Source organism: Notolabrus celidotus, chromosome 14, assembly GCF_009762535.1.
Source record: "Notolabrus celidotus isolate fNotCel1 chromosome 14, fNotCel1.pri, whole genome shotgun sequence".
Classification (NCBI taxonomy): Eukaryota; Metazoa; Chordata; class Actinopteri; order Labriformes; family Labridae; genus Notolabrus; species Notolabrus celidotus.
Genome location: NC_048285.1, coordinates 6,198,876 through 6,223,790, shown reverse-complemented (window position 1 = coordinate 6,223,790; position 24,915 = coordinate 6,198,876). Strand labels below are relative to the sequence as shown.

At 42.0% G+C, this 24,915-nt stretch overlaps 1 protein-coding gene and 1 long non-coding RNA gene across 2 annotated transcripts in view; one reads left to right on the top strand and one right to left on the bottom strand.

Moving 5' to 3' along the window:
* Nucleotides 1-24,915, bottom strand: part of LOC117824808 (calsyntenin-2-like) — a 308,682-nt gene that overhangs the window by 281,192 nt on the left and 2,575 nt on the right. The window lies entirely within an intron of this gene.
* LOC117824809 overlaps nt 1-24,915 on the top strand; it is a 320,721-nt gene that overhangs the window by 293,710 nt on the left and 2,096 nt on the right. Inside the window, exons 5-6 of the long non-coding RNA XR_004633719.1 lie at nt 7,821-8,044; nt 21,782-21,869. This is a non-coding gene — a long non-coding RNA (uncharacterized LOC117824809). The remainder of the gene's footprint in view (nt 1-7,820; nt 8,045-21,781; nt 21,870-24,915) is intronic.

The window sequence follows — 24,915 nt, the reverse complement described above, 5'->3', positions numbered from 1 at the left end:
AAAGTGTTTGCTGAACAGTTTACTGACACACGGAAAGTCTTTCTTCACACCTTTCTATTATTGAAATAGGGAGAGCTGCTTCCAAGAGAATATCTGTAGATTTTTGAGACAGACTGTTCCCCATGACGTAGCAATTAGTATCTCTATTTACAGATTCTACATCAAAATGTAGAAAAATCAATTATGTGGTCTGGATTTTCAGTATGAGAAGTGTTCTGGTTTCTGTTTGTATTACGTTTCAGAGTAGCATTGACCAATCACGTCTCTGCAGACTTTGCTGTATAGGAAAAACAGTGCATGTGGAGAGCAAAAGCAGTTTGAACACAATCCACCATAAACAGAAATCTTCATGGGGGTGCAGCCAACCGTCTGTTCTCAATCAAACGTGTCAACTTGGGAAACCAATTTGCTTGAAGCTGTGTCACAAAAGCAAATAGGCGGCTAGATTTCCCGACTACCTGGAATGCATCAGAAATACATAATCAGACCTCCGTTTAACAAACCAGCATTATAAAGTTGTGTACCTCTCTTCCAGAGGACAGACCTGACAGAGTTTGAATTTTCAATTTTTACACATCTGCATCATGATGTTGTTTCTGCAAACTTTAGACTGATCTATTGTAAATAAATCTTGGGGGAGTTGTTTTAAATTCGGGCTCTAACAACTGGGCTAAGCTAGAATGAAACCTTTGAGTAACTTAGTGTCTTCTTTTGAACTGAGACCAACTTGACTCTTAATAGGAGCTGAATGTTTAAGTCAAATGTCTCAATTATATCATGATTAATTTTCAGTTTTCAATGCAGTTTGAAAATTACGTTTCACAAATGTTTTAACTTTAGCCAAGCAAATGTGCCAACCTTCCCTTATTTCAAATTCTGCCATCTCTGATATGAAGGATCACTAGAGAACAGAAATCAGGAAACACAACTGCATTAGCTAAAAAAACATCGGTCTCCAGATGCAAACAGATCATAACACTTGAACTAAGACTTTGAGTTTGGATCCTGCTCACTGTGTCAGGAATTCTGATTTGCAACACGACATAAATAAAGAATAAAGTTTGTTCACTATACATTATCCCTTACAAATGTCTTGACCATGAGCACCACGCTAGGGAAAAGTCAATGTGGACCCTGAGGCTAGACCTTTTGAAAACTGACGCATTTTCACATGAATCATTAAGATACATTTGCAAATATTTGCATTAATTCCTCCTGGTGTTGATATGACCATTAGGACTCATTTTCAGGTTTTTTTGTAGTAGTTTAGGTGTTGAGTTTGCACAAATGGTTATGTAGTCCAAGTTAAGCTTCGGAAATAATGGAACATTCATAGGAAATGGAGGACTTTCAGAATGATGGCACTACAAAAATATGTTTCTTTGTGCAACTTTTTTATCTCCACAAGTGCAAATAGACCTGCTAGCTCTGGCTCATAAATTTAACTCTCAAATTGGTTTTCATCAAACAGCATTAGTCAGGGGCGAAATATTCATTATGGACACCACAATATCCATTGCCAAAAAAATCCTCAGCAGTAATGGAGGTGGTGGGGTTGTATGTCCAAGTAAACATGGGATTTTCCCCATCGAGGATTTCGTTCATATTGCACTTGTCCAGGGATTATTTTGTCTCATAGCCCTGCCCATGAGCCAGGGGCTGAGAAAATCCCTCATATTCCACACAGTCTGCTGCAACTCAGCCTAACTCCAACGGCAAATAATACCTCCATCAACGGCTGAATCAGGCAACCTAGACAAACAGCCCATAGCTGGTCGCCTGGGCCTGGAGCCAGACACTCTTAAATGCTTCCTCCATCCTCTGCTTTCCTTCACATCAGAAAAGACTTGACAAATTGAACAACCCAGACATATCCAATATCAATACATTGTCAAAACAGGCGGAGGAGTTTGGAAAATCTCCCAATTCACAAGTGTTGGAGTAACTCTAGATGAGCCAAAAGACGGAGCGAGAGAGCTTATTGAATATTTATTAGGCTTTATGTTTTCTTCATGGCACCTACGGCAAGACATTATCTGCATTTGTTTACTATTTCCCTATTACAAAAACATTCCCCTGAATACAGAAGTGGCAATTCCCAGATGGCTGTGCTCACCAAGCACAGGACTAAAACTAGAATCAATTAACAAACAATCTGCAGCCATACACATCCATTACACAAGCTCCCACAAAGCTTATAAAAACAGTTTCAGTGGCCTATTCATTTTTTCTAGTGGGAGAGCTCGTAACCACTTAAGCCTCATCCCAGATGTTAAGATGGAGAGGGAGACAAGATTCAGCTGCTGAAAGATTAATAAATGCTGCTGAAAAGCAGGACAGAAAATGCTTTTAGAGATACTCGGTTCAATGGGGGTGGAAAGGCATTGATTTTCCTGTTGGAGCCATCGCTGTCGTTTGGCAAGATGGTGCTCTGTTAGCGAGGCAGGCTTTCATGATAACAGCCCTGGCCTCTCAATGACCTGGGAGGTGTGCCTGTTAAGGAGGCATGAGATATTTAGCAGCCTGGATCAAAAGAGCTTCCTTTTCCACCTTAATTTCAGGGTCATTTTTCTGGTCATTGGCCAGATTCAAGGTGGACAGATCAATGGAAGAAAAGTGACCCCTAAATGATGGATCGATAGGATATGTGGTGTGTCCAGGCAGCAAGCAGGAAAATTGTTCGTTTGTCTGTGTCTCATCGTCTGACATCACCACACCGATCAGAGTATCACGCCTTCGATTACGCAGATCAATAGTGATTTCGCTCTTGCAGGCTTTTGAAGTTTTACAGATGTAAGGGGAGGGAGCCATCCAGTCCTCTCTCACAGAAAGACATCATATGAGGAAGCTACAGAGTGCCACACCATGATTTATAGTGTGATACACATGCAGCAGGACAAAAAAGATAGATAGGAAGAAAAAGCAGATGTAATCCAACCAGGAGGGAGATGGTCATGGACAGACACCGATGGAGATTTACAGCACCCAGAGAGTGATATATAAAGTGTAAACAAGCGACAGATTGCCTGCCATCCACCCACACACACACGGCTGCATTCCAATCCCGCCGAGCCGGCCCGTTGCCACTGGCAGCCGGTGTTGGTAATGGCACTGCACTGGCTCAAAAGGAGTGCCGCATGGTGGTCGCCAAGCGATAAAGCGTGCATGCAGCTGAGCCGATTGTGGCCGAGCTTGGCTGCAAGGATGAGAAATTAGCAGTATGTGGTTGTGGCACAAATATCGGACAACAAAAACAGCTCAAACAGACCGGGACGTTTACATTAAAAGGTATATAATGAGATGCATTCAAGAACTTAATGGCCATGGAAACAAGCTTTTTATTGTTACTCTGTTATATGTTCTTTAGCTAGAAAGGTCCCTTTGAGATACTTGATGTTTTTGCAAGGGAGGCAAAGGAAGGATGACAGCAAAGAATTACTAAAAGGGTTTTGAAAAAACAGGTACAGACTGAGACATAACATCACAAAGAAAAATAAATATGCAGAAAGGAAACAGAAGTGAAGAGAACGGCGAACAACAGGACTTTAAAGAGACAGAAATTGTCCCAAAAAACTGAGGTTTCTAATGTGTTGAACATGTAAAGAGTGGAAGAAACAGAGTTATTCCAAAGTTGTGGGGTATGGGCAGCTGATAAAACTGAACATAAAGTTTAAATAATAATAGCTGGCAATGTATGTCTCCGTCACCAGAACTTGAACTTTTTAAATTGTGATTCATTAAAGAAAGCAATTCTTAGGAGTCCCAGTTTGGTTGCTTTGGTGTCACACAGCTGCTGTATGCAAGACACAATTGTTTCTTTAAACAGCAAGGCTATAAGTGGTGACAACATGCAAACCCGAGGATGTCTCTTCGACCCAAGTGTTGACCGGTCTGCAGTCAGTTGACTCCTATATAGCATTCTCTGTGGTTACCTTCATGCATTTCGTTTCATCCTCAGGTCTGGCTGTCTGCTGACATCAGTCTGATTAGCTGCTTCTGTATTCTTAGCTCATAGGTGGTAGCTCAAACTCAAAGCACCTTGGTGATGTTTTAACTCCTTTTGACACAAAGTGCATATTACTTTTGACTTGTCAACCCAGCCGTCTGGGAGTTTTTAAAAGTGAAGTGTGACGTCCAAAAGCACAGTGGTGTCATTATATTCCTTCATGGCAGCAGCAGAAGCAAGGAGATGCAGCTGTAGCTTAACTACAGTGTGCCGAAAGGGACAAAGTAGCATGAGATTGACACAATGTCTGCTTATCAAGCTATTCTTCTACCGTTACTTCTTTAATGGCAATGACTCCATAAAGCAAGACAGCTTCATTCAGAGACTGTCTGCTGCTTTAGTCATGAACCCACAGAGATTTTACTCCTAAATTTGAAGGTCCACTTGTTTTTATGGAGCTTTACTGTGAGTTTCAGATCACTGTCAAGATTTCAGACAGCGACTTCACTTACTCTCCCTACACTTCATATATAATTTCTGGCCCTGTCTGGCGGCTATTTTAGTATATAAAAAAAGGTAAGTCTCAAAAATTCCCCTGAATGTTTCCAGCTCAGATAAAACAGCAGAGACAAAAGCACATTAACTCAAATTCAAACAGCTCGCTCACCTCAAATGTTAAAGACTTAAATATAGCTTTAAAGGACATCGACTGTTGGCATGAAATCTCTGCTGTCAGCAATCTCAGATAAAAGAGAACCATTAGTATCAGCCTTAAAAAAGTGCCAAAGATTGAACCCCAGAGAAAAGAAGTGCACACATATCATGCAACTTCACACTCACACACACAAACACACACTTTAATCCTGCGTCCATTCACCCATGTGACTTTATGGACACCTTCCTGTCCATAAACCCAGGAGATGGAATTGTGAGGACAGTGAAGGACTCAGAAAGAATTGCCCAGTAAAAACTGCACCCTAATCTCTTGTTAGCAGCTCAAATCCTCCCTGTTATTAAATGCCCTCCATCACCTCCCGGTTGCATTTTATTAAGTGTTGTTGTTCTGTGAGACCTTGAATCCTCAGCCACTTTGGCATCGGAAGAGGAGTGGAAAAAGTAAAAAAGACGTCAATTACGACCCGAGTTGTGGACGTGGGGATTGTAATAACACCACTCCTCTAAATAAAGAGTTCCTATTCTGTGGTTAACAATAAAGCTCTGTGCTTATAGGCGGTGAGTTCAGAACAAGGCAGCAGAGTAGCAGGGGGTAGAGATACAAAGAGGGAGAAAAAGACAGGCAAAGTTTGGAGGAGGGGTAATGAAATTTTCACATGCACAAATGTTAAACTGTGTGTGTTGGCATATCGAGGTGTCAGACATTATAACTGTGATTATTCTTTCATTCCTTTTGCTGTTCGACACCGCATGAGCAAATTGCTTTCACATCAAAAGGCATCAGCTCTTTACAGTGTCACAGAGCGAAGGTTTTAATCCCTTTCCTATTGCCTCTGCGTCTCGACACCGCTACCTCTGTATTTCATCATGCAGCTTCAGAGACTCGAGAGAATACAGGACAGACAAAAACAAGTTTGAATGTAAGAAGAGCTAACAAAGCCGGGGTTGTTACTGAAGGCTCAGTTGCAGCAGCTAGGAGTGGCATAGCGCACTTGAAAACAAAAGGTAATCCAACTGCCCTCCCGTCGGGAATGGAAACCCTGCCTTTCACATTTGTACCAAACAAAAGAAAACAACCCCGGCCTACTTCAGATTCTCACACTACTTTATATAACAAGACATTTTAATTTTTCATGTCTTTTCTTCACCTTCAGGAGAAACTCTTACAGGGGTAACAAGATGTACAGATGGTCCCTGTTGACGGCGATGATTCGCAAGATCTATGTGTCTCATTATCTACATTGTGTATGCGCTTTTTTAATCAGATATTACAAAGACAGGGATTTATTCATGTTGCACTTTTCCTGTCTAACTTTAACGGAACATAAGTTAAAAGGTGAGAATTTAATCTGCACATACTGTAAGTGTCAGTTTTCAAGTCACATCAAGGACCAAAATGAGGCCCAAGAGGTACAAGGCTTTTTCAAACTGAGCAGAGCGGATTGCTTTTTGCTACAGTATATGAAACTGTGCAAAATAAAATAGCCAAGTAATGGTTATGCTGACCAAAAGCTGCTAAGGTGCACCAACTCCTGAGAGATAATGTGGAATGTCTCAACAACCACTCCTGAAATTAAGGATCAGTTGCAGCCGTCGCACGTTAGCATGGAAATGTGCATGCAATTACCAACAAATGAATCGAACAGCAATCACCAACCAAACATTTTCAAAACTAAAGCTACAAGTTAAAATAAATCATCACATGGGTGTGCTAAGTGTGTCTTGATTCTGATTGGTCATTCATTGCAATGATCTTTTATCCTTTGAGCAGACTGTTGTTAGGGTTACAGCTCTAATTACAGACAGAAGGACTAACACAGGACCTCCACCAGATCCGTGTCTGGTCTGTCTCTAAACCGCTGCGGTCTGGCTGTGCTCTCTCGTCCATTAACATCAGGACCGCCGGGCAGCCGGAGTCATGTGACCGAAGTTGTCTTTCTGGTCCTCTGAAAACCTCTGACCTGTTGACTCCTGGCCTGGCTCGGCTCATCATGACGGTTTGTTGTTGTAGTTAAGTTAAAAACGATCTAACGATAACAGAGAGTGTTTTATTCTGAAAATTAACCGGATGTTTTCATTTTGTTGTGGTGCCTGACTTCCTGTCCCGCTCCATCTGATCTGTTGAGATTGGTGCGTCGTGCCGTCTTGTGTATCCCTAATGCAACGGAGCGGATCCAGTGGGAGTTAACACATTGTATAGCATAGAGACCTATCAGTTCTGATGCTGTGACGGATCAAGACGGACCGGACACAGATCTGGTGGAATTTGGCCGTAACTGTTATCACATCAATGTGCAAAAACAAGGGTTTGTAGTTTGTAGTTAAGAGAAACAAAAGAGAGAAAAACAACACAAAATAAGGCAGGAGAGGCTTAAGATAAAAACTGTAGGCTATGAGAGAGGAGTCTACAAAATTTAAGTTGGCGTACAGGCTAGACACATAACAGAACATGGTATGGAAAAGGGCGATGCTTAAAGACTGATAAATGGAAAAGAAAATGTCACAGACTCTGACGGTGATGAGGCAGAATAACTTAATCAGGTGTGGCACTTATTCATACACTCCTTTACTCCACCATCAGGGGAAATTATTCAATTCAATGTGAGTATTCAATACAATAACATTCACTTTTAAATTACTTTAAATACCTTCTTTGTCAAAAGGTCAGAGTCAAACCCTGTGTGCTGAGGACTGAGCCTCTGCGGCTTTCACTCCCACATAAAGGAGTATGTTTACTACGTGAGATGCAGCATTGTTTGTTCTATAAAGCATCGAGAACCAAATACCAACTTTCCTGTTCCTGCTGGCGGTTCTTCTGCACACAATTAAAACGTAGTCTGTGCATGTTTTGATAAAGAGCCCCATGGTATTTAAATGCAAAGCAACAGAATGAGCAGCTACAGATGGTTAATGTCAACAGTAGAAGAGGGGGCAAACAGGTCAGAAACATAGAATTCAAAACATTTATTTATATGAAAATGCTCCAGATAGCATCTTCAAATGCGATTCAACAAAATCTCCATCCAATTTGCTCAAGCTGTGCTTTCTCACTCCGCTTCTCTTTTTTCTGGCCACACTGTGGTCTTCCTTTTTCAATTTCAACCTGTCAGTCAGTCTCTCACCTATTCTGTGCTGTTGCCTCTCCTGACCTCTCCAGTCTGTCACAGATTTCCATCATTTCTCTCTTTTTTTTTTCCAGCATCTGCATATAAAGCTGAGACCCTCCCAAGGTGCTGGGAATGGAGAGAGAGTGGCAAAGGCGTGATTACGATGTCAATTCATAAACACAGCGCCCCGAGAGACTGCATGGATGAAAGCACCAATGCCACTGGAAAATTACCCACCCAGCCGGGACAAGTCATTTGCCACACTGTGGAGCAAAACAACAAACATTCAGAAACCAGTATAAACACAAAGAAAGAGGTAAGAGCTGGAAAAGGATAAATAAGAGGAAGTGGAGAGTGAAAGTATTGGGGCAACTCGGAGGGGAAAAAGTGTGAGAATGTGTGTAGCCCTCTACAGGTGGTCCGCCCTCCTAGCTGCAGGCAGCGGGAGAGAACTGTCACAATTTAGACAGATGGAAAGAGACTCACCAGGACTGAGAGAGGCTCAGAGGGCAGAGAATAGCAGGGCCGGGTGTCACGCACACACAGGACACACACACACATACACAAACAGCCATTTCAGATGTTCTTGAGCATCAGGTGGCCTCCACTCAAGCGCTCAAAAATACCACCTGGGAAATGCCACACAGCTAGATATAATCCATTTGTTTGGAGACTGACGGCATAGCATAAAAAGAGGGGAGTCATTGGTATTTAAATGGTGCGTGTGTGTGTATGTGTGTGTAAGTGAGAGAGATGAAAAGCGAGAGACTAAAAAGCAGGAGCTGTACGTACCCCCAGCAACATAAAAGAGTGATTTTGGAGATGTAGTGAAGGATTAGAAAGTTGATTTTTTTTCTTGCGTGTATGAGGCAGAGACAGAGTGTTTCATATCTCTTCAATATATTCTAGCCTGACTCATGAAAGCGGTGATGGAGGAAAGCTTGTGCAAATCATTTGCAGTTTGAAGAAACAGCTGAGGTTTAAGAAAATTATTTGATTTCTCTTTCAAGAATTTTCTCAGATTTTTTTACACATGTAGTCAGAAGAGAGAATCCAGTGGGTGTGTCTGGTTTTATAAAAACAGTGAACTAAGTCTTGCCTTTAAATCCACAACAAAGTCAGGGGTAGACTTTTACATCTCTTCAAGTCATGAGCAGTGTGAGGGGAGTTAACTGAACAGCTAATTTAGTAACTGTACTATAAAATTAACTTTACTTATTGTTGCTTTAATCCTCTTATTAACGTCCCCTGCTTCTCCTCTCTCTCGTATTTTGCTAATTAGTTCTCTGAAAGCTGCAGACTCAACACTTCCTCAACAACAGACCTCACAATCAGTCTGTTTAGTCCGTCCTGGCGTACAGATTGTGGAGCTGGAGGTTATTTAAAGCGATTTAGAGCGACTCCTCCTTCCTTTTTGCACGTAGACTACAACTCAAAGAAAGTAGAAAACTAAATGTCATTTAACGTCTTTTAATAGGGACAAAGTAGCATGCAGACCAGAAACCTCAGCATTGAGGTGCTACTCTCCCCAGATTGCAGAACGTTAAAGGATATGTAGTTTACTTTCTGTGGTCGTGCACCTGAAAGGAGTATATTATTTCAGTGTGCTCCTTTAGTTGCACACAGTCTACAACTCGCTGCTATATTCTTGTCCTTTATGTCGAGGAGGGAAAAATAATGCTGGTACTTCCAAGACAGAAAGCTCACACTTGAATGATCATCAGTCACTATGTTTGTTTACTGCGTGAGATATTCTGTCTCCCAGGATGCCACTGTGCTGATAGAAGTGATGATAAATCTTCTGTAGTAGTCGACTATTTGACATGAAGTAACGAGTAGCTAGTCCCTTTAAGATCCTGTGATTTTAACAGCGTTTCAGAACTTGAAAAGTAACTACCCAAACTACTGTTACCACAAATAGTGGTTTCATTACAGTAATGCATTAATGTTACTCAAGAGTACCACAACTACCAACTTTTTCCTACTGCACAGGTGAAGTTCTTGTAACAGCTGCAAAGAGTTTGCAGATAACACTCACCGTGTGCTTTCGGAGCTGTTTTCATGGTGTAGGAAAGACTAGATGCCAAAGTGTGCACCATCATTTGAGAGGTTGTACCAAGCGGCAACCTCCAGTCTTAAAAGATGAAGCCCATGCAGAAGTGTTATAAAGTGCAATTCAAGAATCCGCTTGAGGCTGGCTGCAGAAACACCAGAAACAACATACACACCCATTCAAAAAAGACGATTTTTACAACATTAATAAACATGTTTACAGCCTGGTTAAAAAAAAATGGCTTAGGTCTACATAGCTAATGTCTCTTTTGGCACACACTGTACGGGGTATATTTTTTTTCTAACGCGACGGTTCAGAAGATATTAAGATTACAAGTTTTTGCCCAAATAAGGACATGACTGACTTGATTGACAGGCGGGAACACATAGCTGTTGGCTAGGAGGCTCAAACCCCACCTCTTTACGTCACGTGGCTTCAAAACAGCGCTCAGGAACAGATGGGTGACGTCACGGATACTATGTCCATTATTTCTACAGTCTATCGGCTGTACACACATCAGGTACATAGGTATGGGGCAACATTGTGGTTTTAGTTCTTTATTCCATCAGGTTGAAACTAAGATACGTCTTGACATTACTTGTCAGATGTTTGTTTTTTCGTTCTCAACTGGGGGGAAGAAATCAGCTTCAGTTTAAACAACAGGCTCAAAACAAAAAGCCTGCAAACAGCTAAAAACTACCGAATTCAGCATGTCATAGGATTATTTCAGTGTACTATATCTACCTGCTAGGAAAAGTTATGTTGACAAACTCTATAGTGTAGTTCTTTTTAAGTGTCCCTCTACTTTTGCAGCTCTTCTGGCTCGATACCTGAGTGTCTTGATGCCACAGTGTTCCTGCTCTCCCTGTGATGTGTCTTCTCACATTTGTCTCCCTAAGGACTCAGTTTTTCTGTTCAGAAGCTCAGAAAAAGTAGCTTCTTCATCCTGCTGGAAGTGCATCCCACAACACAGCAGCTTTTACACATTTCTCTGTGGCTTGCTAGTAGATGAAAGTGAAAGGGAGGCCCCTTCATGAAGTACAAAGTCAGTGGAGAGCGATGTATTGTTTTTCCCTCAGGTGTGGGCGGGACTTCAATGTGCAGTCTTTCTCTTATCCATCTGCTGTAGCAAAGTGAAAGCCCCACAGAGGCTGAACTTGACATGCCTGACCTAGAACTGACAAAGAAGGAAGTCTGACCAACCTAAATCTATCCAACACCTTTGCTGCATGCGTCATGAGGAATACTAAGAGTAAGCTGCATCCTGTTCTTACTCTGGAAAGAACTCCATCAATAAACTGGAGACTGTTACAGCAGCAGTGGTAAAATATTACTATTTACAAGTTAAGACTAGTGTACTCTCGAGCAAGGCATCAAACCCCTGCAGCTACAAGCAACTTCTCAGCACGCAGCTCTGCAGCCTTGAAGACAATAGGAGGCTCTTACTCAAACAGTGAGTGTGCTCAGCTTTATAAATATGGACCAGAGTTGTGTTGGAAAATAATAAGGATTTTCTGTTCCCTTGGTACAAAAAAGAAAAGATGAAAAATATACTAAGAAGTTGTTTTATAATACATACAGAGAAACAAAGCAGAAAATCAAGCTTAGATCTCACAAGGAGACATCCAACTGTTTCCCAGCGCAGCCATGTTATATTATTTTAATGTAGTGCTTTAAATATTAAATGTTTCCGTGTGTAGTAATTTGTGTTTCTCTGAGTTCAGACCATATTTTTCATAAGCTCATGCTCCACGTCAAAGAGATGATGCTGAAATATGTCCCACGCTGCACAGAGTGTCACTGTTTATTCTCTTTGCCTGTACTCAAGAGGACAAACATGTTAAAAGGGCTTGTGTTTTTCTCCACCAGCCAACATGTGGTTGTACTAAAGCTTCAGTAATGGTGATGCTCATTCTGCAAAGATTAATGTTAAATTTGGATTGGTGGTTCAGCTGCATACCCAGATTCAATTCCAAGCTGCAGCTCCTTTCCTGTGTGTCACTCCCGGTTTCCTGCTCTATCCACAGAGAAATGCTAAAATCTTAATACCCCAGCATTCTTTTTTCACTACAGTTAAGCACACAAGTTATGATGATGGCTGTGCATATCATTTAAAACAGTTGTCTTACATATGAACAATGCAAAATTGTCCAGAAAAGCAACTCCACATCATCCATCTGGTCGGGAGCTTGAAGTCAAATCACATAATTAACATCTAACGGTGAAATTGTGTTGTACTATTTTCATCATAAGACATGTAATCATTTTTAAATCAATTAAATCATTTCCAAATCCATATTTTGTGTAAAACAAAATATTATTAAGAAAGTAAGCCGTGTTATAAGTGTGATAATGTGAAGTGAGTTGGTTGTTATACAGAGAGAGAACCTCTTCAGGATGACACAAGACCCCTCTGCTTCATGCTGCAGACCACTCACCCTGCCAGGGTTCCAATCTGCTATAACAACCTGTTCACGATACATTATGCCTTACATGTCTGAGGTTAACTCTTGCTGTATATTAGGGCTGGGTGATAAAACAATAACGAAAATTATGGCGATATAATTTTTCTCAATATAAATATAACAAATGTTATTACACCCGTTATTACACCCGCCTTCCACTGGAAAGGGAGGGGGCACCAATGGTCTTAAACACTAGTTGCCGCATAATATTAGCCAGAAGAAGAAGACGGCATTGGACAGCCAATCATGTTGCAGGGTGAGAGGCAGGTGGGGCTTAAAGACGTTTGGAGCGGATTGTAAACACAGCTGAAACGAGCGACAGTGACACTGAAGGAAACGCTAAACCTACCAACTCAAAGCAGAGTCTTTAGTTTAACACTGTTAACTACTAACTTAATACACTTAATTAAATACACTTTCAGGATGTGGTTGAATGAATCCGATTATGCAAATATCCTCAATCTGAGGAAATTAAGAATCTACAAACTAAAACTTCATGAAGATCTCATCTTACATTAAAAACCTGCTTCCTGTTAGCATCATCAGAAATGATGGATTCAAGAAGCTGATCAGACAGCTAAATCCAGATACAAACTAAGAGCCAGAACCAGAGCAAAAATCTGCTTTTAAATTTAAATGAAATAATGATTTGGTTGTTATTGTGATAATTATTGATATTGACTGATATGAAAAAAAGAATTGTGATATCATCTTTTTTAACCCTCCCATTATACTTGGGGTCAATTAGACCCCATTCAGTGTTTAATGTCTCTAAATTAATGATTTACATCATTTTTTTGCCTTCATATTTCATGACTTTTCTTAATTTAATGGGGACAACTGGGAGAACATAAAATTGAAATATTGATATGTTCCAATTTCCTGAAAAACAAAAACCAGCATCTGTGTTCCTTGGGGTCAATTTGACCCTAGGCTGTTTTAGCTGCATATAACATAAGAAATATCAACATTCTACCTTTGTTTTGGATGATATTGAGGTAACTATAACAATGGACATTTCCGCATGTGACTGCAGGAGCTGGGATCAAACCACCAACATTTATATTGAGATATAATATTTCCAGCCACCATGTCTCTAAAGACATTCAATGATGTGTCCTGTGTCATATGTTTTGATAACATAGAAACATGGCAGAGCTGACGAGAGCATGACAAACTTGCAGCAGTTTGATGTTCTGTTTTACAAATAAAGTCCTTCTAAATGCTTAAATTGTGATTATGCTTTATTTAAAGGGCTATAGGCAACAAAGAAACATAAAGTACCTGACACATAAACCTGGGTAACAATCAGTTTCTGGAGGTTTAAATTGCTGGGGTAAAATCTACCCCAGGATAAAAGATGTGCTCTGCTGTATATTTCTACTTTCAAGCTCAGTATTAGAGGTCTGCTGCACTCCAACACAGGCCTGCCAAAGTTATCAGTCCGGCTGAGGTAGAAACTGGCTGTTTGGCACCTTATATCAAATAGTTCACACACTGACAAGATGAGGCGGATAGTTTGCTCTCTGATGATAAAGTCTTCGTGTAGTTAAGTGAACTTTCTGCGAGCGAGGTGCAGCTCTGTGGCTTGTTATGCAGACGAACACAGCCTCCCCTCTGATGGTGTTCCCTGGCTAAGAGCTCGGTGTGAGGCCCCTCCACTCTCATAGACAGATGTTAGGGCTGCAGTTGGCCATCCACCCCCACTATAATGAGAACTCAAGGGGGCCCGGGGCCACACTTACACACACACACACCCACTAACGCACACACATGCACGTGTATTAGCAAATTCACCACCACACCTGCCTTCACACATTTCTCTCAAAAAGTGAAAAACAGCAACAGACACATAACCCCAGCACAACACGGGAACCAAGCAGTGAGAGGGAGGAGTGGTAGGTGAGACAGAGGTGGATTCATGATTTAATAATGATATGCTTGTTAGAAAAATGAGTGACCTTCACACACACACAAACACACACGAGGCATCCATGTTAACATAGTGTGTTTCAGAGTGACAAGATATTCAAATAGAGGGCAGGAGAGCCAAGGAGGGGTGGGAAAGGCAGAAAGAGAGGGCCCGAGAGTGTGTGTGTGTGTGTGTGTGTGTGTGTGTGTGTGTGTGTGTGTGTGTGTGTGTGTGTGTGTGTGTGTGTGTGTGTGTGTGTGTGTGTGTGTGTGTGTGTGTGTGTGTGTGTGTGTGTGTGTGTGTGTGTGTGTTTGTCTCTTGCCAACCCTTTCCGAGTGTTTAATGAATGAACCTTAATTATTCATCACCCTATTATTAGCTTCCAGGGCAGGATGTCCAAACATGAACGACAGAGTGCATGCATGAAGGAGAATACATCACCATTAATATTTGCAGTTTTTGCATACTTGCAAAAATGTTCTTGCTTACATGTATTCATCCTCGCGTGTTCATTTATTTATGAACGTGTGAAAAAAAGGCAATTAGGGTATGCATCTAGGTTTTGTGTTTGCATGCAAGACTGTTTGCGTCATGCTAATGCTTGATGCTCACAGTCTCTTCAGGGTACATTTGGCCTTGATTGTGTACAACCAGCCCAATAAAGTCAACCAAAGCAACTCTGACAACAGATTTTAAATATCAGCCTGTGAACGTCCTTAACCAAGCGTCTCTTCACTGAGAGACTCTCCATGGGGTCCTGGTGAAAGAGGCAAAGACTGAAAGACAAAGAGAGAGACAGAAAGACAGATCCTGAGGGAGGAGGAGGACATTGTGATAAGACCTGGCTAAGCCTCGCCGTCGGTAATTACCTCCACACTAATGCTACACAAGGAAATCCCAGCAGGAGCATGGAAAAAGATGAAGACAAAAGCTCGAAAAAAATACATAAAAAAAGAGAAGAGATTAAATTTGTGATATTATAGGCTCTGAGATAAGACAAAGCCCGACATGGATAAGGGTAAGATAATGTAAGATAGAACAGCATGAACACGGGGGGGGGGGGGCGTAAGGATGCAAAGTGATGGGAGGTGCAGGTACACAGTGACCCAGATCCTCCTCTTCCTGGTAGCACAGGGGGGGCTGCTGCAGCCAGACTATAGTCTGCCGCAGGACCAGAGCAAAGGATGAAGACACACAGGACACAGATATGAGCTAAAGCAGCGGCTGCAGTGTGACAGCTGGTCTAAATCACAATAAACACAAGGGGACGCGTGGGTTTGAAAAACAATCAAATGATGACAAATTTGTTTTTTTGCTAACTGCAAGAGCCTCTTGGGGTTGTACATGACAGGTACTTTCTTTATCCCACAGTCCCCTTCTCCTCTCTTTTGCTCTATTTTCTCCCTCTCTTCATGGGAAGGGAGACAGGAGAACATTTGTGATTTCTCTAAAAACACACACGGACAAATGAGGCCCTTAGTGTCCCGTTAAAAAAATGAAACAACCCAGCGGAGAGTTCAGGCCCCTTAGGATTTAACCTAGACAGGTACATGCATGTACACACACACACACACACACACACACACATGCTTACATGCTTACATGAATGTATGCACACACGTCAGGGCATGCTATTAGTAGAGTAGAGAGAGAGAGAGGCCCAGTTCAGCACAAGGATAGAACTTTTGCATCCGTGACATGCCTTCTCCACAGAGCTCGTCACACCTGTTCTTTTCAAATGCTCCACCTGTGCGTGAGTGTATGTGAGCAAACACTGCCACAGATGTCTTGCTGTGAAGGACACTATGTTACATGGACATATTTCAAGTGCTGAGGCATCTCCTTTCACAAGTCATAACACACACACACACACACACACACACACACACACACACACACACACACACACACACACACACAGGTGCACACACCTCTCCGTTAACTCATCACAAAGCTGCAGGATTCATGGATCATTGTGCAGAGATTTCTAAAGCAGCTTTAAAATATGGCAGAGCAGCCGGTATGTGAGAGCCGTTGGCCACAACTCAATACTCTACAGACTGTCGGAACTCTATTTATTTTTAGAGGCTTTATGGTTCTTGGCTCTTTGCCCCTGACACTAGAGAGAGTAATGGACACGCACGCACTTTCATCAGTGTTTGTTTAGTTCTGGATTAGAGCTTTTTAAGAGTTTTAAGCCACTGAAATCTCTGCGTCAAAGCATTAGGGTAGGATGTTGTGGCTCTTTGTGCAGTTTTCATCAGGAAACATGTCGAATAGAACAGGGCAGAATTAGCAAAGATGTAAAAACGACGGCTTTGTCCACAGGGGGCGCCAAATCAACAGAAACAAAGTTCCTTTATGCAGCTTTACATTAATTACTCAAACATGGCTGTGCTCACATAGTACATCTTAAAAATTGACAATTAGGTTTCCTATGAAACTCCAACACAAAGAAGTTGCAGTCAGAGAACAGGGCTTGACTAATAAATCTGAAGTATAGCTATCGCCCTCATGACATGTCAACAAAAACTAAAAATGTGGAAGCTTTGGTAGTTGCTTTGGATTGTGGCGATAATGATAGGGTTGATTCGTGTATATGTAGCCCTATGTGCATTACAAATGTCCACATCTGGCCGTTTGATTCCAGGGTGCATTCACACGCTGTCTAAAATTTTGATTGGGCGCTTAAGGTTGGAAGATCAGCTCATGGCCCCGCTTTCAACATGTAAGAGTCTGCAGACAGACGACCAAAGTTGTGGACATGCCAGGTGAAGCTAGTTAGATCATGATTGGCTCTCATTTCTCTTTGTACACAACTCGGCAAACAATGCGTGATTGGGCTTCAATTCAGCCAAACTTCAAAATCAGTCATGAAACTCAAAAATTTGGTCAGCATCAGCCTCAATTTGCACAGTGTATCCCCGGCTTTGTAAAAGTGTGAAGGCTCCAACAGGAAGATTAACTTCTTATAAAAACCTGTAGCAGCACAAGACACCTTGAGACCTTGAGAGTTGAGCAATACAACTCTTTCCCTGACACTTTAGATTCTGGTGTTTTATGCATTAGTTGTTACATTAGCTGCAACTAACATCAGTTATCTTGTGTTATCTAGTGTTTAACCCACACCAACCCTGACTTAAGTGACATCACTTGAGGCAATTTAAAGGAAGGTATAATCTGAAAACACTATGGACTGTGTATCTCTGGTTTCTTAGCTGAACAGCAGCTTGTTTCTTAAAAATCTATTGAAACAAATGACTGTTCAGTTGATCCTCATGTATCTTAAAATAGATGTTTTTGAATATCTTGTTAAAGCTGAGAGTAGCCCTGATTTTGCTCTATGCCCTCTGATTCCCCAGAAAGCATTTGCACACTTTAAAACAGTGCAAAGGCAGAGACAGAAATGTAAGACGCGCATGCACACCAACCAAATTGTGCACACCTTGGCAGAAACGTGTGTATTCATGCTGAAGCCTTTCATTCATAGTAAGGAGATTACTGTAAAAACAGTTTTTTAAATGAGTAGGAATATCCCATAATCCATTTTTACATTATTACTATGTTTCACTGTGTGAGAGCCAAGTGTTGAAACCAAACCGCTGAGCACTGCCATTGAAATACTGCACTTTTCCTGGGCAGTTTCACCCGTCCATCTGTCACTCATCAGTCACTACTCAGCCTTATCATAGCTGTGACAGGCTGTCAGGTCCCTGGTGTGCTCTCACATGTCTCCACCCCTCCAATATTCCTGCACACGGCTGTATGCAAATGGACACACTGAGGCACGAGCTAATGGAAAGACAAAATCCTCCTGTAGGACTGCTTTCAGCACAATGGATAGCTCCATCGCTGCCGCTTCTTGCTGAGTGTCATTGGCTCATTTCAGGACCACGGACAGCGCCAGACGCTTGGCTCCTTGTCTGCTTTTGTATAAGCAGACGTTTGTCTTGCAATTTGCAGCCTTTCTAAAGGAGAATAAAAACAACACTCAGACATCAAAACAAAGCAGTGAAGCCGCTTTAAAGCATTTATAGTAATCTAAGATACATCAACATGTATTAAATATGCATAGGCTCGATAATCTACAAATATTAAGCAGGATTAATGTTTTGCAACAAACCCTTTCTGCTCTCCAAATACATAATGACTCATATATTGGTGAGCATTGCCAGAAAATAGCAGTGAATTAATTATAGCAGGACTTAGATAATGTAGGTGAACAGGCAGACCAATCACAGCCCATTATAGCCGCTACAGAAGGGTGACAGACTTCGTAGCACCGGCTGGCAGGCTGGACTACTGCCAGGGGGGCTGACTCTATAGCACTGTAACTCACAACAACCAGCAGCACTAAATAACATGTCTTTTATCAGTGCTGTATCAGTGGACCTCAGGCTGATGGAGATTTAACTGCCAAAAAAAGAGCGAGTTACCAGGTGCCTCTACATCCACAATCAGAGAGGACTTATCTGGCGATGTAGCGCCGTGAAGAGTCCTTCAAAAAGCACCAGCATATGTTTTGTTGTTTGTTTGTATGCGTTCAGACATGTTTGAGCATATAAAGTCTAAGCTCTGCCAGCTCCTATTTAGCCTGTAAGTGGCTAACATATGGGCTGACAACTGTTGCCTTCATGGGGAAATGGACGGATTAATTGAAATTGAGCAGATAGAAGAAGAGACACAGGAGTGAGGAGCACTTAACACTATCATGAAGGCAAAATCACACCGGGATTGGTTGTGTGTGTGTTTGTGTGTTTGTGTGTTTGTGTTTGTGTTGTGTTTAAGCATTATGAAGGAAATGAGAATTAACTCTTGATTAATGTGACTGCGGGCGACCCAACACCTGAGGATAATCATCAGCCCAGCACACCATTAGCAAATACACGCTGCTAACGCTGTCTTAACAGGCTGTGTGTGTAGACTGAAAATAAAGAGTGTGTGTGTGTGTGTGTGTGTGTGTGTGTGTGTGTGTGTGTGTGTGTGTGTGTGTGTGTGTGTGTGTGTGTGTGTGTGTGTGTGTGTGTGTGTGTGTGTGTGTGTGTGTGTGTGTGTGTGTGTGTGTGTGTGTGTGTGTGTGTGTGTGTGTGGACGTTCACAGTGCTGAACCAGCTAATGCTCAAGCAGGGCTGTCCTTAGCTTTTGTATCCTTTCCCAGGCTTCATACCTGTGACTAATAATAACATCATAAGTAAAAACGCTCACATGAACAGTATAATACACAGATAACAGATAAATGCATTTTAGGGTTCTCCATCTCAATGTTGTGTTGACTTCAGTAATCTTACAGCTGTAATAGAATCTACATTGGAAATCAGCTGAGACTATAAATGCTGTAGCGTGTGGCACTGGTTTAGTTGCTTCATACTTCTCCTTATACAAATGTTGAATAAAAAAAAGAAATTTGCTTCCTTGAAAGAGTTAGATAAGAAGGTTTACTCTCTCTCATACCTGTAGGTGAAAGTATAGCCAGAGTCACCAGTCAATTAGCTTTGCTTAACAGCCTCCATGCCCCTGTCCAGAATTAGTTTTAAGATTTGAATGTTTGTTTTTAAGTCACTACATGGTCTGGCACCTCAGTACATCTCTGACCTCATACACATCTACGCCCCCTCCAGAGCACTGAGGTCTGCTGATCTAATGCGTCTTGTCGTGCCAAAAAGCCGACAAAAGCCGAGGAGTGACAGAGCTTTTTCAGTGGTAGCTCCTACACTGTGGAATGAGCTACCCAAATCAAATTGGGGATGGATACTTTTAAATCATGTCTTAAAACTCATTTTTACTCCTTGGCTTTTGATACAGCAGGAGAGTTTGTGTTGGTGTCTGTTTGTCTTTTAATTGACTGTATTTTAAATGTTACTATTATTAATTTCTACTGTTTGCATTTGTTGTGCAGCACTTTGGTAACCTTGTTGTTTTTAAAATGTGCTATATAAATAAAATGGATTGGATTGTCTACAGGAAATCAAAGTGCCAACATCAGCACTGATCAACAATTTATATCCTCTGTGTTTGATCAAAAAAGAAGTGTGTTAAAATGACAATTTGCTGTTTTCTTAAACGGTCACAAAACCATAAAGCCGACACGGCAGATAGATGTTTCACATATCCATGAAATGAAATTCACATCCAACACGGCAACAACCCAAAAATGGTGTTTGGGAAGGGCTGAGAACTCATGGCAATACATGATTCTTACAGTTTTGTAAAAGTAAAGTTTGTTCATCAAAGGCCTTTACTCTTCAGAGAATAAAGAATTGTTCTACAGTTCTGATAAAACTGCCGCCATAGCTGCATCCACGCTAATCTCTTCCAAGGCTGCCATTGTTGGCAGCTGCTTCTTGCTCACGCCACAACTATACAGGGCTCGTGGCTCACACCTCTTTCTCCTAATATTACTCTGATTGGTTCAGTTATTCTCTGACTGGGAACAAACGTATCAGCTTGAAGTTTTTGCAAGATGCATCTGCCTGATGACAGACGTCTAATCTTGGCAATCTATCTGCTTCGTCAAAGAGGTTTCCTAAACATTTAAATATTCCTCTAAATCTTGATGAACTCGTTGGTGTTATGCAAAGTAGAACCCCACCTCTGTTGACATTTAAAAAATAAAACTAGAGGCACCTCTTGAGCCTGACTTTTACCTCTGACATATATTGCTTTAGTTTTAAGTCTCAACAATAACTTTTTTACTCCAATATATCTCTTATATTTGCTTGGAATACGGAGCAAACTCCCGGATACCAAAGAAAGTAGATGTTATATTAAGTGTGGTTGAGCGACTGTTTACTTAAGTACATACAAGTCACAAAGTCAAAGCCAACACTGGAAGCAGACAAAGCTCCAGTCTGCATGTCCATTATAAAAGTCCGCACTCAACTCTGAGTGCTCCACTTGTCATGAGTGAAGATTTATGAGTCACAGAGACAAAGATCTGCAGCTTTCTCTCTGACCCTCTCTCCTCTTACTCGTCCTCTAACTCTCCATCTTCCCTCCGTCTGATCATTTCCTCTGAGGTCAGCAAGACCCAGCTGGTGGAGAGAGACGGGTCAGGCGCTATCTGTCTGTGTAACTCTTTTCTGCTCATCAGTGTGTGCGTGAGTTTTTGAGTGTGTGTGGGTGTGTGTGAGTATGTGTGTGGGTGGGTCTCAGATATGTGTCATCACCCAGTACTGAAAAATTGAAGAGTCCAGTGGTAAGATTGAACTGAAGGTAAGTGATTGGAGGAAAACAGGAGCAAATGGATGAGAGGAGGGCTGAAGTAGAGACAGGAGGAGTCCTTTGAAAATCCTGGAGAGCTCTTGGGTGTGTGTATGTGTGTGTGTAAGTGGTGTAGTTTCCATGTACTGTAGGCCATGAGAGCAAATCAGTCAGAGTGCAGTGAGAGTCTGGTGAGGCACTCTAATGTGTAACAAACTTGATTATCCTGAAGAAGTGGGGCTAAGAGTGCAGCACTGCAGTGACGACACACTTCACACTTTAATTCTTACCTATCAAAGTTTGAAGATACAAATTCTGAAGGAAGACATTAACTGTGAGTTCAAAAGTGAGCAGACATCTCGTCTTTGTAGTTTCTCGCATCTGTCACATTTCATTTTCTCGTGTTTCTGTTTTTTCATCTAGGACAGAAGTTCCTAAAGTACGCTGAAGAAGCCTTTCCTCTCACCGAACTGAAGCCCCGCCCCTTTAGAGTCTTCGCTTTGAATCATTGGTGAGTACTTTTATTTCATTTTTTACCTCTGTGATCCAATCTAGGTCAGTCTTCACAAACACTCCATCTGATCGTTTCTTCCATCTTGTGATAAAACTATCCCTCACATGTCCGCCCCACGTGATTTGACAAGTTTCTGCTTTTGTTACTGACTGAACAGAAGCATAGCTGATACAGCTTTTTTTTGGCTTAAGACTTAAATGAAGTCAGGATTGCTGATTGCCTGGTTCAAAACGCTAGAAACACCAGGTCGTTCAGACAAGTTTGTGAAAAGGTGATTGAAGCTGGAATCCACCAAACTGCAATCTTACTCTCAGATCCATGTCCGGTCCGTCTCCAATCCGCCGCGGTCCAGCTCCGTGCTCTTTCATCCGTCAACGCAGCATGGAGCAGGGCCGCTGGACAGCTGGAGTCATGTGACCGAGATTTTCCCACGGTAATTACTGAATCAAGGATTCTCCTCCTCCTCCCCTCATCCATGTTGTCTTTCTGGTCCTCTGAAAACCTCTGACCCGTTGACTCCAGGCCTGGCTCCACTCATCATGACGGTTTGTTGTTGTAGTTAAGTGAAATACGATCTGGTGATAACACAGAGTGTTTTATTCTGAAAATTAACCGGATGTTTTCATTTTGTTTTGGTGCCTGACTTCCTGTCCCGCTCCATCTGCTCTGTTGAGATTGATGCGTTGTGCTCCGGCATCCGAAAAAAATAGAAGTCTTGTGTATCTGATCCGGAGGGCTCCGACCTGCTGGATCAGAGACACAGCTGGAACTTTACGGAGCGGATCCAGTGGAAGTTAACACATTGACTAGAATAGAAACCTATCAGATACTGTGCCATGCCGGATCGGAGACAGAGCGGACACGGATCTGGTGGAATTTGGCCTTCAGTTGACCTAGCAAGAGGCTAAAGTCGACTGTGGCACAGTGGAAGAGTGGATCAAATTGCACTCTGTAACATAGTCAGTAGTGTCTGCATATACATTGAATTAGTCAATACTGATGGCCCCCTACATGACATTCTCTGTCAGAGTTTAGGCAGACCTTTAGCTTCCTGGTTACCAGCTTCAGTGTGCCTGCCTGTAAGTCAAGTAAGCCAGGCCCCCAGTCGTGCCTAATTATGAAAAAGTTGTAGCCTTAATATCTGCATTAGTATGAGTTATAAAAACATGCTGTAAAATTTGGCATTTTAATATCAGTGTTAAAAGCACCTCCAGGGCTTTTGGAGCCAGGCTCAAGTGGACACTCAAGGAACTCCAGGATTTTTGTACTTCTGCATTAGCTTCATTCTTTACCACCGGAGAATGTGTTCATATATGAGTTTGTTGTGGAACAGAAGAGGAGAAGAAATAAACAAGTCTTTGTTCAACAGACAAATCCAATTTGACTGACAGGAAGTCTGTGCAGGGTACAGCCTCACTACAGATCCCATCTTAATTCAGCCAAGCCCTCTCCGGCCTCATGTCTGATCAAATCCTCTTCCTCCCATACACACACTTTGTTGGGCAAATCAATGGGCCCTGGCTGTCTGAATATCTGTTTCCAAGGACGGTCAGCCGTGACCACTCAGACCGCAGAGAAAAAACAAAAAGAAAAAAGAAAGATGAGACACTCTTACTGTGCAGTGCACCCAGTTTAGTAAGCTACTGAAGTGCATGCTCACACACACTGTGACTCTACTCCTGAACCAACTCCTTCTCCTCCCTCTTCTTCTAAATCTAGATTTACAGCAGATAGAAATATGAGATGTTGCAAAAATAGTTTGATATTGTTTAGACAGAAGTTGTAGGAAGTGTAGTACATGCACAAGAACACGACACTAAAGCAGAACTTGCTTTCATTTGTGACTTTCTGTGCATGTTTACAAGCAGACAACAAACACCCACTTGTGCTACTCTGTGCTCGTCCCATATTTAACACTGAGGCGAGACGCTTGATTTCTCATTAGTAAAGAAAAAAAACAACATTTGTTAAACTAAAATCTTAAGTTCAGCATGCTGTGAGGAGTTGTGTGATACTCCAGTCACATGGCTTGCTGCAGAGCTTCATCTTGATCCAGTAGCAGAAATCGCTGGATCACAGGAACCCTCCCTCTCCTCCTGGTTTGAAGACGATAGCTTAAAGTTATCCACTCTGACTCACCCTCCTGCTCTCGCTATTGTCTCTGATGGTTGTAGAACTGTGCTAGGATCAGTGGCCTGGCACCCCTTCCATCACTGCAGCCACTAAACCCTCTGTCTTCTAAAATAGCCAGAAGCTGCACCCAGATCTACAAAGCTTTGAGGACGGGAGACAAAAAAAAAATCTGTGATGTTCCTCCATGTCGCTGATCCCTGATTCCACTGGCCGCGGCGAGGATTTGGGCTGCATTCTGTGTCACAGCCTCATTGGAGGATTTATAGAGTGCTCCCATAATGCACTTCCTTTCTCCAAAGGGGGGACATAAATCTGCCTCTGTTTTTTTTGTCATCCCCCCTTTTTTATTTGCTAATGGGATCCTCAAATGACTGTCCCCATGGTTTTCTTTATCCCCTCTTTGCACGCACGACGGCGCCGGCTTACACCCCAGACACGCATACACAGGCCTTATATAGAAAACTATAAATTATAAAACCTGCGTCAATTAATCCACGGACTTCACAGGCCGGCATCTGCCTGAAGCCGGCCTCTTCCAAAGGCTGAATATTACATTCTAACTGTTTGCATGTTTACTGACTGAATAAAAATATACAGTGTGTTTATCTGGATATAATAAAGAAGCGAAAAGGTTCCACCAACAAAGACTCACACAGTGGGTAGCTGAATTAAAATATACTGTGCTGGTAATGAGCTATCTAAATTCAGAGTTCATATTGCTTGGAATTACACAAAAGCGAGGCTCCGGGCAGCACTGGCAAAAACTCTATAGCTCTTTCTGCTTCACTGCCGGGAGATTCTCCCCGTCGAGCGGCGACACGCTCGGTCCTGGGGAAATCGTTTGGGCCTCAGCGTGTATCTGTGAATGTAATAATTCCTTTGTAAACGACTTCACCTCCTCGCCTGTTGT